This window comes from Tupaia chinensis, unplaced genomic scaffold (assembly GCF_000334495.1).
Source record: "Tupaia chinensis unplaced genomic scaffold, TupChi_1.0 Scaffold000249_1, whole genome shotgun sequence".
In the NCBI taxonomy this organism is placed as follows: domain Eukaryota; kingdom Metazoa; phylum Chordata; class Mammalia; order Scandentia; family Tupaiidae; genus Tupaia; species Tupaia belangeri.
The window spans coordinates 604,693-618,518 of record NW_006159728.1 but is presented as its reverse complement, the minus strand read 5'-3'; positions in this window follow the sequence as shown (position 1 = coordinate 618,518).

Sequence of the window (13,826 nt, the reverse complement as noted above, 5' to 3'; positions counted from 1 at the left end):
CAACATAATGTATTTTAAAGTTGTTGTCAATCTAAGTGAGAAGCATTATCTCAGTGTTGTTTTAATTTGTATTTCTCTATAATAAGTGAGTTCAAACTTTTAGAAATATTTTTTAGGACAGTTATGTTTTAGGAATTGTCAGTGTCTTCCCATTCTGAATTGGATTTCTAGTTCATTGGACTTCAACTTATAACATTTTTTTTATAAGCTAAATATAGTAGTTATTTGAGATGAGCAGATGGCATAATGGCTATGTTGCTAGACTCCCATGTAGTCGACCCTGTACGAGTCCCTGACCTGGTGGCTTAAACTGACGCTGGACATGTGTGTGCGTGCCCAAGATCCTGAGAGGAGAATGGAGGAGAAGGGATTGCAGTGTGGCTATCCCCCCAAGGGGTGATTTCTTCCTTTCTGTCTCTCTGTCTCTCTCTCTGTCTTTCTCGCGAGCACTCGTGCCCTACAGCAAAAACCTCTACCAAAAAAAAAAATAAAAGTAGTTATTTGTTTTTTAGAAAGTTTTTTGTTTGTTTTGTTTTGTTTTGTTGTTTGTTTGGGTTTTTTTGTTTGTTTGTTTTTGATTTTTGCTAGAGGGCTAGTGTGCTTGCTAGAGAGACAGACAGAAAGTGAGAAATCACCCCTTGGGAGGATGGTCACACTGTAATCCCCTCTCCTTCATTCCCTTTCAGGACTTTGAGCATGCACACACATGTACCCAGGTTCAGTTTTTTTTATTTTTATTTTTTTAAGAGAGATTTTTTGCTACAGGGCACACGTGCTCACCAGAGAGACTGAAAAGGTAACAGAGACAGAAAGGGAAAAATCACCCCCTAAAGAGGATGGCCATGCTGCAGTCCCTCCTCCTCCATTCTTGGGATTTTGTACACGCATGCACACACACCCAGCATAATTTTTTTAAAAGGAATTTTTAAATTTAATTTTATTTATTCATTCATTTTATTTACATTTGACCAAAGAGAGACACAGAGAGAGAGGGGGAAAGTGAGAAAGCAAGCCCCCAGGTCCGGGACTCGAACTGTGGTTAGCCATGTGGGAGTGTCCAGCACCTTAAGCACCATGCCACCGCCACCTCCAGCATAATTTTTAAGCTACCAGGTCCAGGATTTGAACTGCAGTTGACCACGTAGGAGTCGAGTCCAGCAACAAAACCATTATGCCATCTGCTGGTCCCCCACTTTAGTTCTAAGCCACCAGGTCCAGAACTCGAACCACTGTCCATCATGTGGCAGCCCAGCAACATAACCGTTGTTATTTGTACATGATCGTATTATGAATATTTTTCTATTTCTAAATTTTCTTTTACCTTAAATTATGTTTTTGTTATGCAAAATTTTAAATTTAATTTTGTCAAATTTATCAATCTTTTAATGCCTCTGGATTTTTGAGTAATAGTTTAAAAATATTTTCCTGCTTTAACGTTAGATAGGGATTCATCTATGGTCTTTTTTTTCCTCTCTTTTTGTATGTTTTGTTGTTTTTTTTTTTTTTACATTTATATTTCTGATCCCTTTGGAGGTCATTCTTGTTTATGCTGTGAGGTTTGAATCTAATTTTATCTTTTTTCCAAGTACCTATATACTTTACTCAGAACCATTAATTGAAACATCTACATTTACCTTAGTTATTTGGCATATGTTTTCTTTCATATACTAAATTTCCCTATGTACTTGAATTTATTTCTGGACTTTCTGTAATATTCCACTTGTCTATTTATAGGCCATATCACTTTTACAATTAGCGTATAATTATAGTATGTTTTAATGTCTAGCAAGGCCACCCTCAGAGGTTTTCTTTTCCATTGCTTTCCTGGCTACTCTACAATGTATGCTTCTTCATATGAACTTTAGTATCAGCTTTTCTTTTTCTTTAATTTAACTTTACTTACTCATTCATTTTTTTTTTTAATTTTAATTTGACCAAAGACAGACAGATAGAGAGAGAGAGAGACCGTGAGAAAGCAGGCCGCCAGGGCCGGGACTCGAACCGTGGTTAGCCATGTTGGAGTCCAGCACCCTTAACCACAATACCACCTGCCGGCCCCCCAGTATCAGCTTTTCTAATGCTATAAATGTCATCTTGATATTTTCATTGGGATTATATTGAATTTATTAATTAATGTAGGGAGAAATGTCATCTCTTAATGTTGAGTACTCCTGTGCAAGAGTAAGTGGTGCCTTCCCATTTGTTATGGTCCGTATTTGTATCTTTCAAGGGTGTCTTATAATTTTTCTCATATAGATTTTACACATTTCTTGATAAATTTATTCCAACTATTCAATATTTGTTGTTGCTGGGACCAGCAGTTAGCGTAATGGCTATGTCGCTGGACTCCCACGTGGTCGACCGCGGTTCGAGTCCCAGACCCGGTGGCTTAAACTCACGTCGGGCACGTGTGCGTGCGTGCCCAAGATCCCGAGAGGAGAATGGAGGAGAAGGGATTGCGGCATGGCCATCCCCCCTGGGGGGTGATTTCCTGCTTTCTGTCTCTCTGTCTCTCTCTGTCTGTCTGCCGAGCGGACGCGCCCTATAGCAAAAACCTCTCCAAAAAAAAAAAAATTGTTGTTGCTGTCATAAATAGGGTTTCCTTTACCATTATGTCCTCTGTTTGTTGTCTGTATTTATGAAGCACATATGACTTGACTGTCATATGTTCACTTTATGCCCTGCTTTTTAAACAAATCCTGTTATTGTTTGGGTTATTATTAATTTCTTTGTTTTAGCATTGATTCTCTGGGGGTTTCTAGGCTTATTGTCATACCATCTGGAAGTAGAAATACTTTTAGTTGGTTATCTATGCCTCTTACTCTAATGGGTTCCTCTGTACAATGTCAAATGTAGTGAAAGTAATGTACATTGTTGCTTATTAAAGTACTTCTAGCTTTTCTCATTAAATAAGATTCTGACTTTAGGGACCATCAGCTGGCATAATGGCTATGTCACCAAACTCCCATGTAGTCAACCACGGTTCCAGTCCCAGACCCCATGGCTTAAAACTCACACCAGGCGCGTGTGCGTGTGTGCCCAAGATCTTGAGAATGGAGGAGAAGGGAATGAAGCATGGCCATCCCCCCTGAAGGGTGATTTCTCACTTTCAGTCTCTCTGTCTCTCTCTGTCTTTCTGGCGAGCACACACACCCTATAGCAAAAAGCTCTCCAAAACTACAGTATGTGTGTGTGTGAATTGTGTGTGTGTGTATATATATATATATATATGTGTGTGTGTGTAAATATTGTTAAGGAAGTCTCCTTCAAATCCCATTTTTTTCAAGACTATCTTTTAATAGTAAATAGGTTGAAATTTTTCTAAGGTTTTTTCATCATCTATGGAAATAATTATGTAGTATTTTTTCTTACATTTATTCATATCTATGATATTAATTAATTTCCTAATATTGAACCAAGTGTGCATCTTGGAATAAGCACATTTATTTACGGCATATTTTCTTACACATTGTTAGATTCTTTTAAGTTTTTAAATTTTTTTAATATTCTTTCCATTAGAGCGTGAGACAGAGAGAGATAAAAAGGAACCCCCACTTGGAACTTCACACCCAGATCACACCCCCTAGCCTCATCCAGCCTGGATCACAGGCATGCACATGTACCTGACCTGCACAGGGAAACAGGAAGTGAACCTGGGACCTGCCCACGTGGCCTTAGCTTCATGACGTTGTATTCCCACTGTGCCACTGCAGCTGGCCTGTGTTGTTAGATTCTGTTTGCCAGTAATTATATTTTTGAATCAATATTTATGAATGATATTGCTGTGTGTGTGTGCAGTTTTCTTTCTTTGCTTTTTTTTTCCCTTCCATTTTTGCTATAGGGCATATGTGCTCACCAAAGAGAAAGACAAAGTGAAAATCACCACCCCCTCCTTTTGGGGATGGCCACGCCACTATCCCTTCTCCTCCAGTCTCCTCTCAGGATTTTAGGCACTCATTCACACATGCCTGGTGTGATTTTTATCCTGGGTTCAGGATTCAAACCAGGCAGTCAGCCATGTGGGATCCAGCACCTTACCTCTATGCCACCTCCTCACCCTGTTTGCACTATCTTTATCAGGTTTAATATCAATGTTATACTTGCTCTATAACAGTAGTTAAGTTTTCTTTCCCCTTTAATATTCCAGAATAATTTATAGAACATTGGGATTATTTGGTTTTTGAAGGTTTAGCGCAATTTTCCTATGAAATCATCTGCCTTGATGCTTTTGAAGGAGGAGAGGTAGTTTCTTTTTATTTATTTATTTTTTAGAGTTTTTTGCCTTAGGGCACATGTGCTCACCGGAGAGAGGCAGAAACAAAAACAGTGAGAAGGAAAGTGAGAACCCCCCACCCCGTAAGGGGGATGGCAGTTCCGCAATCCTTTCTCTCCATTCTCCACTTGAAATCTTGGGCATGTATCACACATACTTGGTGCAATTTTTAAGCCACTGGGTCTGGGACTTGAACCATGGTTGACTGTGTGAGAGGTTGACCTGCTACGTAACTGCTACACCATCTGCTGGCCCTGAGAGGTAGTTTCTTAATAACACTCTTCTATAGGGATATGTTTGTTTTATCTTTTTAGCATCATTGAGATCAATTATGGTTATCTTTTGTACTTCAAAGGATACCATTAAGGAGGGTCAGCAGGTAGCATAGTGGTTACAGTACTGCATTCCCACGTGACTGACTGTGGTTCGAGTCCCAGAACTGGTGACTTAAAAATCACATCGGGCACATGTGCCTATGTGCCCAAAATCCCAGGAGGAGAATGGAGAGGAAGGGATTTCTGTGTTGCCATCCTCCCTGGGGGTGATCTCTCACTTTCCCTCTCACTGTCTCTCTCTCTGGTGAGCGTACACATCCTTTACAAAGATACCATCAAGAAAGTAAAGGAGACAACTCACAGAATGGGTTCTTATTTTCCAAATCATGTTTCTCATAAGAGACTTTATTGGGACCAGCAGTTGGTGTAATGGCTATGTCACTGGACTCCAAGTAGTTGACCACTGTTCGAGTTCCAGACCCAATGGCTTAAACTCATGCCGGGCGCATGTGCATTGATGCCCAAGATCCTGAGAAGAGAATGGAGGAGAAAGCATTGCGGTGTGGCCATCCCCCCAGGGGGTGATTTCTCACTTTCTGTCTGTCTCTCTCTGTCTTTCTGATGAGCATACATGCCCTATAGCAAAAACATCTCCCCCCCAAAAAAGAGAGAGACTTTATCTAGAATATATAAAGAGTCCTTTATCTAGAATATATATTAAAAAAATCCAAAACATGACAAATCAATTAAGAAGGGGGCAAAGCATCTGGATAGATGATTCTCCAAAGACATGGAAATATCTCATAAGCACATGAAAAGATGCTTCGTCATTAGCTATCAAAGAAATGCAAATGAAAAGCACAATTAAATACCACTTTATTACCAGTAGGAGAGCTAGAATTTAAAAAGTAAATAATATAGCTGGGTAAAGTGGTACATACCTTTAATTCCAGTTACTAAGGAGGCTGAAACAGGAGGATCACAAGTTCAATGCCAGTCTAAGCAACATAGCAAGACCTTAACTCTGAATACGAAATAAAAAGAAATAATAAAATTATAATTTTTAAAAAGACAGAAAATAAGGGGATGTGGAGAAATTGGAACTCTTTTATATTGTTAATTGAAATATAAAATAGTGCAGCTTCTTTGGAAAACAATTTAGCAATTCTTCAAAATGTTAGGTATGGGAACCAGTATTTAGCATAATGGCTATGTCGCTGGACTCCCATGTAGTCGACTGCAGCTCAAGTCCTGGACCCAGTGGCTTAAACTCATGCCAGACGCGTGAGCATACGTGCCCAAGATCCCAAGAGGAGAATGGAGGAGAAGGCATTGCAGTGTGGCCATGCCCTTGGGGGGTGATTTCTCGCTTTCTGTCTCTCTGTCTATCTGACAAGCGCACGTGCCCTATAGCAAAAACCTCAAAAAAATTAAAAAATAATAAAAAGTTAGATATGAAGTTACCATTTGACCCAGTAATTCCATTGGTAGGTAAATAACCAAGAAAAGTGTGAACATAAATATGTACCTGCAGCAGGACACGGGTCCTTGTCTCATGCTCACAAAGAATTAGAGATGTGGACACAGAGAGGGATAGCAAACAGAGAGTTTACTGAAGGAAAGGGAAAGAACACAGCTCCCAAGCAGGGAGGTAGGCCTGGTAAATGAATTGCCAAAGAACTGACTACAGGGGTTTTTATTTGGGTCAAAGGGGCTTTGTTCAGTCCTCTTTAGTCTCTGAGAAGCTGACTTTATGTGAGAAGAGAGAAGCAAGCACCTTGCAGAAAGACTGTCACATTGAGGAGAAATGCCAATTCATTGACAAGCTCAGTGCTTGCAGCTAGTGAGTCATCTGTGCTGTAGGGAGTGCTATTACAGGATGGGGAAGTTGAGCTGCGTTGTGTAAAATCTTTGGGTCTTTGGTCCCAGATTTTTAAGATTAGAGATCCACCCTGAGTCACAGAATTAAGCACCACAACATTGCGAAAGTAGGAAAAGAGAAGTTTTAACAGGAAAGTGAAGGTTTTTAACAGAAAAAAAAGTATACCCCCATGCCTGAAAGGCATGCAGGTGGGCAGCTGCCAGTGGACAACTACATTGGGCCTGGGGCTTGGTGTTACTTTCATTTGGAGATTTGGTAATGAATATTTCACAGGGGAAGGTCTATCATAATGTCTGGGTTCCTTGTTTGTGGGCTTTTTCCTGCGCTTGCGCATTGCACTGGCCCAGTGTGGTCTTTGAAGGTAAGGGCGCCCATATCTGGGTGAACTGTCCAATTGGTTTATTGCCCCAGTGGGAATCAGGATGTTGACTTAACATCCCATCCCTGCAGTGACTTTTGGTGTGTAGATTTGGGAAGGCAGGAGGGAAGATAACAACCTTCTTGGCGGCAGGAGCTGAGTGGGAGGGAGGAGTTCTTCAAGCGGGTCTGATTGCAACTGCTGTAAGTTGTGGTTGATGTGGCAGGTGTCTTTCTGCTATTATCTTAGGGCTGCCCACTCATTTCTAGCTAACTACCTACCTCAATATCACCACCAGTCTTGAAATTCTGTAAGAAGCTCTGGTAGTAAAGTTTTCTCTGTGAGCAAGCAGTGAGAGCTCATATTTTATTTCTAGAGAGAACAGTGAATGATTTTTATTAAAAGCTAGACCAGAGTGTTGCCATCTTATAAGTCGGCTCTATCTTAACGTATGCGTGTGCCTATTTCATATCATAGTGACTTCCTTGGGAGCCCCTGCCCTATTTACCTACTCATTGGGTCTAATTCCTGCCTCTCAAGAACTCATCTGTGAATGTTAATAGCAGTATTATTCATATATAGCCAGAAGGTGGAAACAACACGAATGTTCATGAACTGAATGATTAAATAAAATGTGTTATGCCCATGCAATGGAATGTCATCTTGTAATAGAAAGGATTGAAATACTGGCACATGCTGTAACATGAATGGATCTTGAAAACATTATCCTAGGTGGAAGAAATTAGCCACAAAGACCACTTTTGTGTGTGATTCTATTTATATGAAACAGCCAGCACTGGCAAATTTGCGGAGACGCAAAGTAAATTAGTGGCTGTGTAGGGCTGGAAGGGCAAGTGGGGATACTTGGGAATGATGGCTGAGAAATGTGAGGTTTCTTGAGAAGATTATAGGTATATTCTAAAATTAATTGCGACTATGGTTGTGCAACTACATGAATATGCCAAAAGCTATGGACTGCATACTTTAAATGAGTGAATTGTGTGTTATATTATGTGTGTTATTTTATGTGTGTTATAGCCGGATACTTCAGAAAGTTTAGGAAAAAATTGAATTAACGTATAAGTGTATTTTGTTGCAAAAAAAAATGTTGAAATCTCTGCAATGCATTTTCCAAGAAAATTTTTAAGCCCTCATATTTCCATAAAGCTGTTAAAAACAGGGTTTCAACTTGTTAATTGAAACAAATTATGTCTGCTGCTTTTCTATTCTGTCCCATTAGTTTTTGTTTTTATCTTTAGTTCCTTATTTTTGCTTTCTTTTGTTTACATAATTGTTTTTTCCCCCGATTTTTGGTGTGGGAGTTGAATTAATTAATTATTTAATTTTGATTAATAAAAGTATACTGGAGCCAGTAGGTGGCATGTTGGTTAAGGTGCTAGACTTTCATGGCCTAATGTGGTTTGAGTCCCAGACCTGGTAGCTTGCTTTCTTACTTTCTCTCTCTCTCTTTCTCTGGCTGAAAAAATAATGATGATGATAAATAAAATTAAATAAATAAATCTTAAAAGAAATAATAGTGCTGGAACCAGCAGTTAGGGTAATGGCTATGTCGCTGGATTCCCACGTAGTCGACCGCAGTTCGTGTCCCGGACCCGGTGGCTTAAAACTCACACCGGGCATGTGTGCGTGCGTGCCCAAGATCCCGAGAAAAAATAAGTAATAGTGCTTAGTGAAATGAATTTTCCTCTACCCACTGTTTTACATGCATCACACGTATGTGTAGTGATTTTGTTGTCTTTTTTCTTTATTTTTAGAGAGTTTTTTTGCTATAGGCTGCAGAAAGTGAGAAATCACCCCCCTGTCCCAGAGGGGATGGCCACACCACAATCCCTTCTCCTCCAGTCTCCTCTCAAAAAAAAAAAAAAAAAAAAAAAAAAATAATTTTTTTATTTAGTATTTATTTTAATTTGAACAGAGAAGGACAGAGTGAGAGAGAGAGAGGGAGAGGGAAAGTGAGAAACCAAGCCACCAGGTCTGGGACTTGAACTGCAGTTGGTCATGAGGGAGTCAAGAGCCCTTAAACACTACGGACCTGCTGGACCCCATTTAGTGTATGCGTGTTCTTTAGTTGAACAACCGGATATATTTTAAGTATAACCAGATTCTCCCCAAATTTGTTTCTCTTACTCCCGTAAATGGATAGTTGTTGCTGTGGTGCACAACCTGGAAGGAAAGTTCCCTTCCAGAACTGTCTCTGCTGAAGGGAGTCAAGAGCCCTTAAACACTACGGACCTGCTGGACCCCATTTAGTGTATGCGTGTTCTTTAGTTGAACAACCGGATATATTTTAAGTATAACCAGATTCTCCCCAAATTTGTTTCTCTTACTCCCGTAAATGGATAGTTGTTGCTGTGGTGCACAACCTGGAAGGAAAGTTCCCTTCCAGAACTGTCTCTGCTGAGCAGAGCTTTCTCACTCATAGCTATGTCCCCTTCCTGGAGTAGCCGATATCCAATACATGTTTAAAGAGAATTATTTAATTTTATTTATTTCAATTATTTTTTTAACTTGCCTTAGGGCACACATGAGAGCGAGCACGAGAGTAAGAAAGCAAGCTGCCAGGTCCAGGATTTAAACTATGGTCAGCCATGTGGGAGTCCAACACCTTAAACATCATGCCACCTGCTGGCCCCTAGCCAATAAATTTAATGTGGGGGTGTAAAAGTCCAGCCTCTTGCCCTATCTCTGGACAAGCTCATGACATACTGAGAACATTTGATGCTTGTAGGATCTGTAATAATTGCTCCTCTTTCATTCCTGATATTGTTCATTTGTATTTTTTCTATTTCTTGAGAAGTCTAGTTAATAATTGATTTTGTTGATATTTCAAAGAGCCAACCTTTAGGTTTGTAAATGTCCTTTGTTTTCTATTTCATTGATTTCTGCTTTTGTCTATATTATTTCCTCCCTTCTACTTTCTTTGGTTATTTGATCTACTTTACCTAGCTTTCTAAGGTAGAAAAGGATCAGCCTTTTCTTCACTTTTAATGCAAGAATTAAAAATTATTACTTAACCCCTGTCTGGGTTTTCCAGATATTTTCTGTGATTGATTTCTAATTTATCTCATTATTGTTAGAAAATATACTCTGCATGATTTCAATCTTTTAAAGTTTATTGAGACTTATTTCCTAGCCTGTTACCTGGTGTATCTTGGTGAACAAATCATACATATTTGTAAAGAATATACTACAGTTGTTGAATACAGTATTTTATAAAATATTAATTATGTCAATGGGGTTATTAATACTATTCAGATCTTTTATGTCTTCACTAAATTTTTATCTAGTACTTTTAACTATTACCATTTTTAATGAAAAAGAGAGAGCATGTCCATATGAGAGGGAGAGAGACAGAAAGGTATTTGGACAGGGTCTCACAGTGCCACCATCCTCCTGCCCCAGCATCCTAGTTAGCTAGGACCACAATGCAAATCACCCTTCCTGGGCCAGGAACTGAACCTGGGCCTCCCATGTGGTCTCAGCCAACACAGCACTCACTCTTTTGCTTGCACCATCATGGCTAGGTCAGGCTTCTATTAATTCTAAGAGAGGAACATTGAAAGCTCCAATAATGAGGATAGATTTATTTCTCTTTTTAGTTCTGTCACTCTTATCCATGGTGGGTAGCTGTTGGTATCTCCCTTTAATTTTTGAGTCTTAGGTGGATACATAATGCATGTATGTGTCAGGATCAGCCAGTAATGTGGGCAGGTCATACACAGAATTGGCCTCTTCTCCAACTACTGTCCATTTAGAGATTTCCATTCTTGGGTTTTCCTGATGCTCTAGTTGTCCAAAAGTCCATTTTCTGGTTTTACAAGTCAATAATCTTTAAGATAACAATGGGGGGGGCATTTCCTTAAGCAAAAAAAGAAAAGAAAAGAAAAAGAAACATAAAAATGGGAAACTCACTGAATCCATTTCTGTCTTCCAAGATCCCTTCAGTATCTGGATCCTTTAGGTGTTTTCTAGTACATTCAGGTTTTTTTGTTTGTTTTATCACTCCAGTTTGCAAATTTTACCTATTGGAGGGTTGGTCTGATAGAAAGTGTGCAGCTTTGGCCCAGCTGCAGTGGCACAGGGAGTAGGGGGACCACTGCATAATCCTGGAGCTACATGGTAAGTCCCAGGTTCAGATTCTGGGTCAACCTAAACATTCCAGGTATACCAGGCACACTTGTGATCCTGATTGGCTGGTAGGATAGCAGGACCACAATACGATGAGATTCTTTTGAGGGTTTCTCTCTCTCTCTCTTTCTCAAAAGAAATGGGAACCAGCAGTTAGCGTAATGGCTATGTCGCTGGATTCCCACATAGTCGACCGCGGTTCGTGTCCCGTACCCGGTGGCTTAAAACTCATGCCTGGCGCGTGTGCGTGCGTGCCCAAGATCCCGAGAGGAGAATGGAGGAGAAGGGATTGCGGCGTGACCATCCCCCCTGGGGGGTGATTTCTCGCTTTCTGTCTCTATGTCTCTCTCTGTCTGGCGAGCGCACGTGCCCTACAGTGAAAATCTCTCCAAAAAAAAAAAGAAATAAACTTAAAAAAGTATTCAGCCATTACCACTAGTAGATCTCCTTATTTTTCTTCAATGCCTGTGAGAGCTCTACAGATTTCTCATCTTTCATTCCTGACATTGATCATTTGTGTACACTTTCTGACTGATAGTTTTAACTGGAGGTCTATTCATTTTATCAATCTTTTAAAAGAACTAGCTTTTCTATTTCTTTCCAAAATTATCTGTTTTCTTTTATATTACTCTTTGCTTTTCCCTATTTTCTTAAAGTGGAAGCCTAAAAATTTAACTTAGACTCTTCTAATATATGCATGTAAAGCTGTGCTTTTTCCTCTAAGCACCTCTTTAATCACCTTCTATACTTTTTATTTAAGTTTTTAATTTTTGATATTGTTTTATTATTATTTTAGTTTTGCCAGAGGGCAGGTGGACTCATGGGAGAGAGAGAGACAGTGAGAGAAAGAGGGAAGGGAGAAAGCACTCCCCATGAGGCATGGCCATGCCACAATCCCTTCCTCTTCATTTCTTCTTCCCCTTGGTATTCTAGGCACTCTCATGCTTTATAGCTACCAGGTCTTGTGCTCAAACTATACAGTTGGCTGTGTAGGATCCAGCCACCTTAAGCAGCACACCATAGGCTGGACCCATGCTTAATTTTTATTCAGTTCAAAATATGCTTCATTTTTTTTGTCAATTACTTGTTTCATCTAAGAGTTAAAAACTCTTCAAAATATGCTTCTTTTTTTTTTTTTTGCAATTACTTGTTTCATCTAAGAGTTAAAAACTTAATTTTTAAATATTTGGGATTTTTCCATATCTGTTACTGATTTCTAATTTAATTATAAGATTAACATACTGCATATGATTTCAACTTATTTAAGTTCATCAAGTTTTGTTTTATGAATCAGGATGAAAGTGAATAGTCTGTATACTTAAAAGAGATGAATTTGGCTTTTTATGGAGTGTCCCATAAATATCAAATATATCAAGTTGGTCGATAATTTTATTCTAATTGTCTATAAACAGTGACTTTATTTGTCCAGTTTTTTCTTAATTGTTGAGAGATGAATATTAAATTCACCCACTATAATTGTTAATTTTTCTAATTCTCTTTTCAGTTTTTGCTTCATATGTATAGAAACCCTGCTATTGGTTGCATAAAAAATTAGGATTGTTAACTTTCTTGATGACCTACCTCCTTTGTTATTATAAAATGTTCTTCATACCATACAAGCAGCATATTTGAACAGATACAAGTTCTTAGAACAAAACCATAGTAGGTTTATATGATTTCCCGTAACAGACATGTAGAACAAGTACAATAAAGGTAGCATTTTAAAGAAATAACAAGGAATTTATGCAGGTTAAAAATAGGATGTCATGGGACCAGCAGTTAACGTAATGGCTATGTCGCTGGACTCCCACGTAGTTGACCGTGGTTCAAGTCCCGGACCTGGTGGCTTAAACTCACGCCTGGTGTGTGTGCGTGCGTGCCCAAGATCCCAAGAGAAGAATGGAGGAGAAGGGACTGCGGCGTGGCCATCCCCCCTGGGGGGTGATTTCTCGCTTTCTGTCTCTGTCTCTCTCTGTTTGGCGAGTGCACACACTCTATAGCAAAAATCAAAAACCAAACAAAAAACTCTCCCCCCCCAAAAAAATAGGATGTCATGGGAACCAGCAGTTGGCAGAATGGTTATGTCGCTGGACTTTCATGTAGTTGACCATGGTTTGAGTCCCGGGCCCAGTGGCTTAAACTCACGCCGGGCGCATGTGTGTATGTGCCCAAGATCCCAAGAGGAGAGTGGAGGAGAAGGGATTGAGGCGTGGCCATCCCTGCCGCGCAACAGACGACTCCGGAGACGGTCTTCTCTTCAGCACTTTATTTCCCCAGGTTATGTTACAGAAGTTCTTCTTCCTTTCCCTTTCCCTGGGGCCTTATAAAGGGTCCCTAGCCAATCAGATCATTGTCCACGTGCACGGAAGCAAGTCCTCGAAAGAGGATTGGTTGAATGCGGTGTTCCCGGCTGGTCCCATCTTTCCGTCTCTCTTTTTGGTGAGTGCACGCACCCTATAGAGAAAACCTATTAAAAAAAATAGAATTTCGTAGGGGAATTTCATATAAAGAAATTAAGTACCACTTTAACTGCATTTGATTAAAGTCAGGGCTCTATTTCATGATGATAGTATGTAAGATATGTGGGAAGGGACATTCATCTCAATGTGTTTGTTTATTTTCTCAGTGTCTCTGAGGTAAATATTGTCTGGTTTACACTTATTTTTATGACAGGATATAATGAAAATACACTAAGTGCTTTACTTTCTCAAAGCATCTGTTTCAAAATTTTCTCCATTATTTCAATAGGGGGTTACTTCCTTAAGATGATAAAAAATATCTCTCTCAGTCCCTGTAACCAATATGGTGCTTAGAGGTAGCCCATTAAACGTAAGAATAAACAAGGAAGTCCACTGTCATCCTTTTTTATAAGTGTATTTATTTATCGGA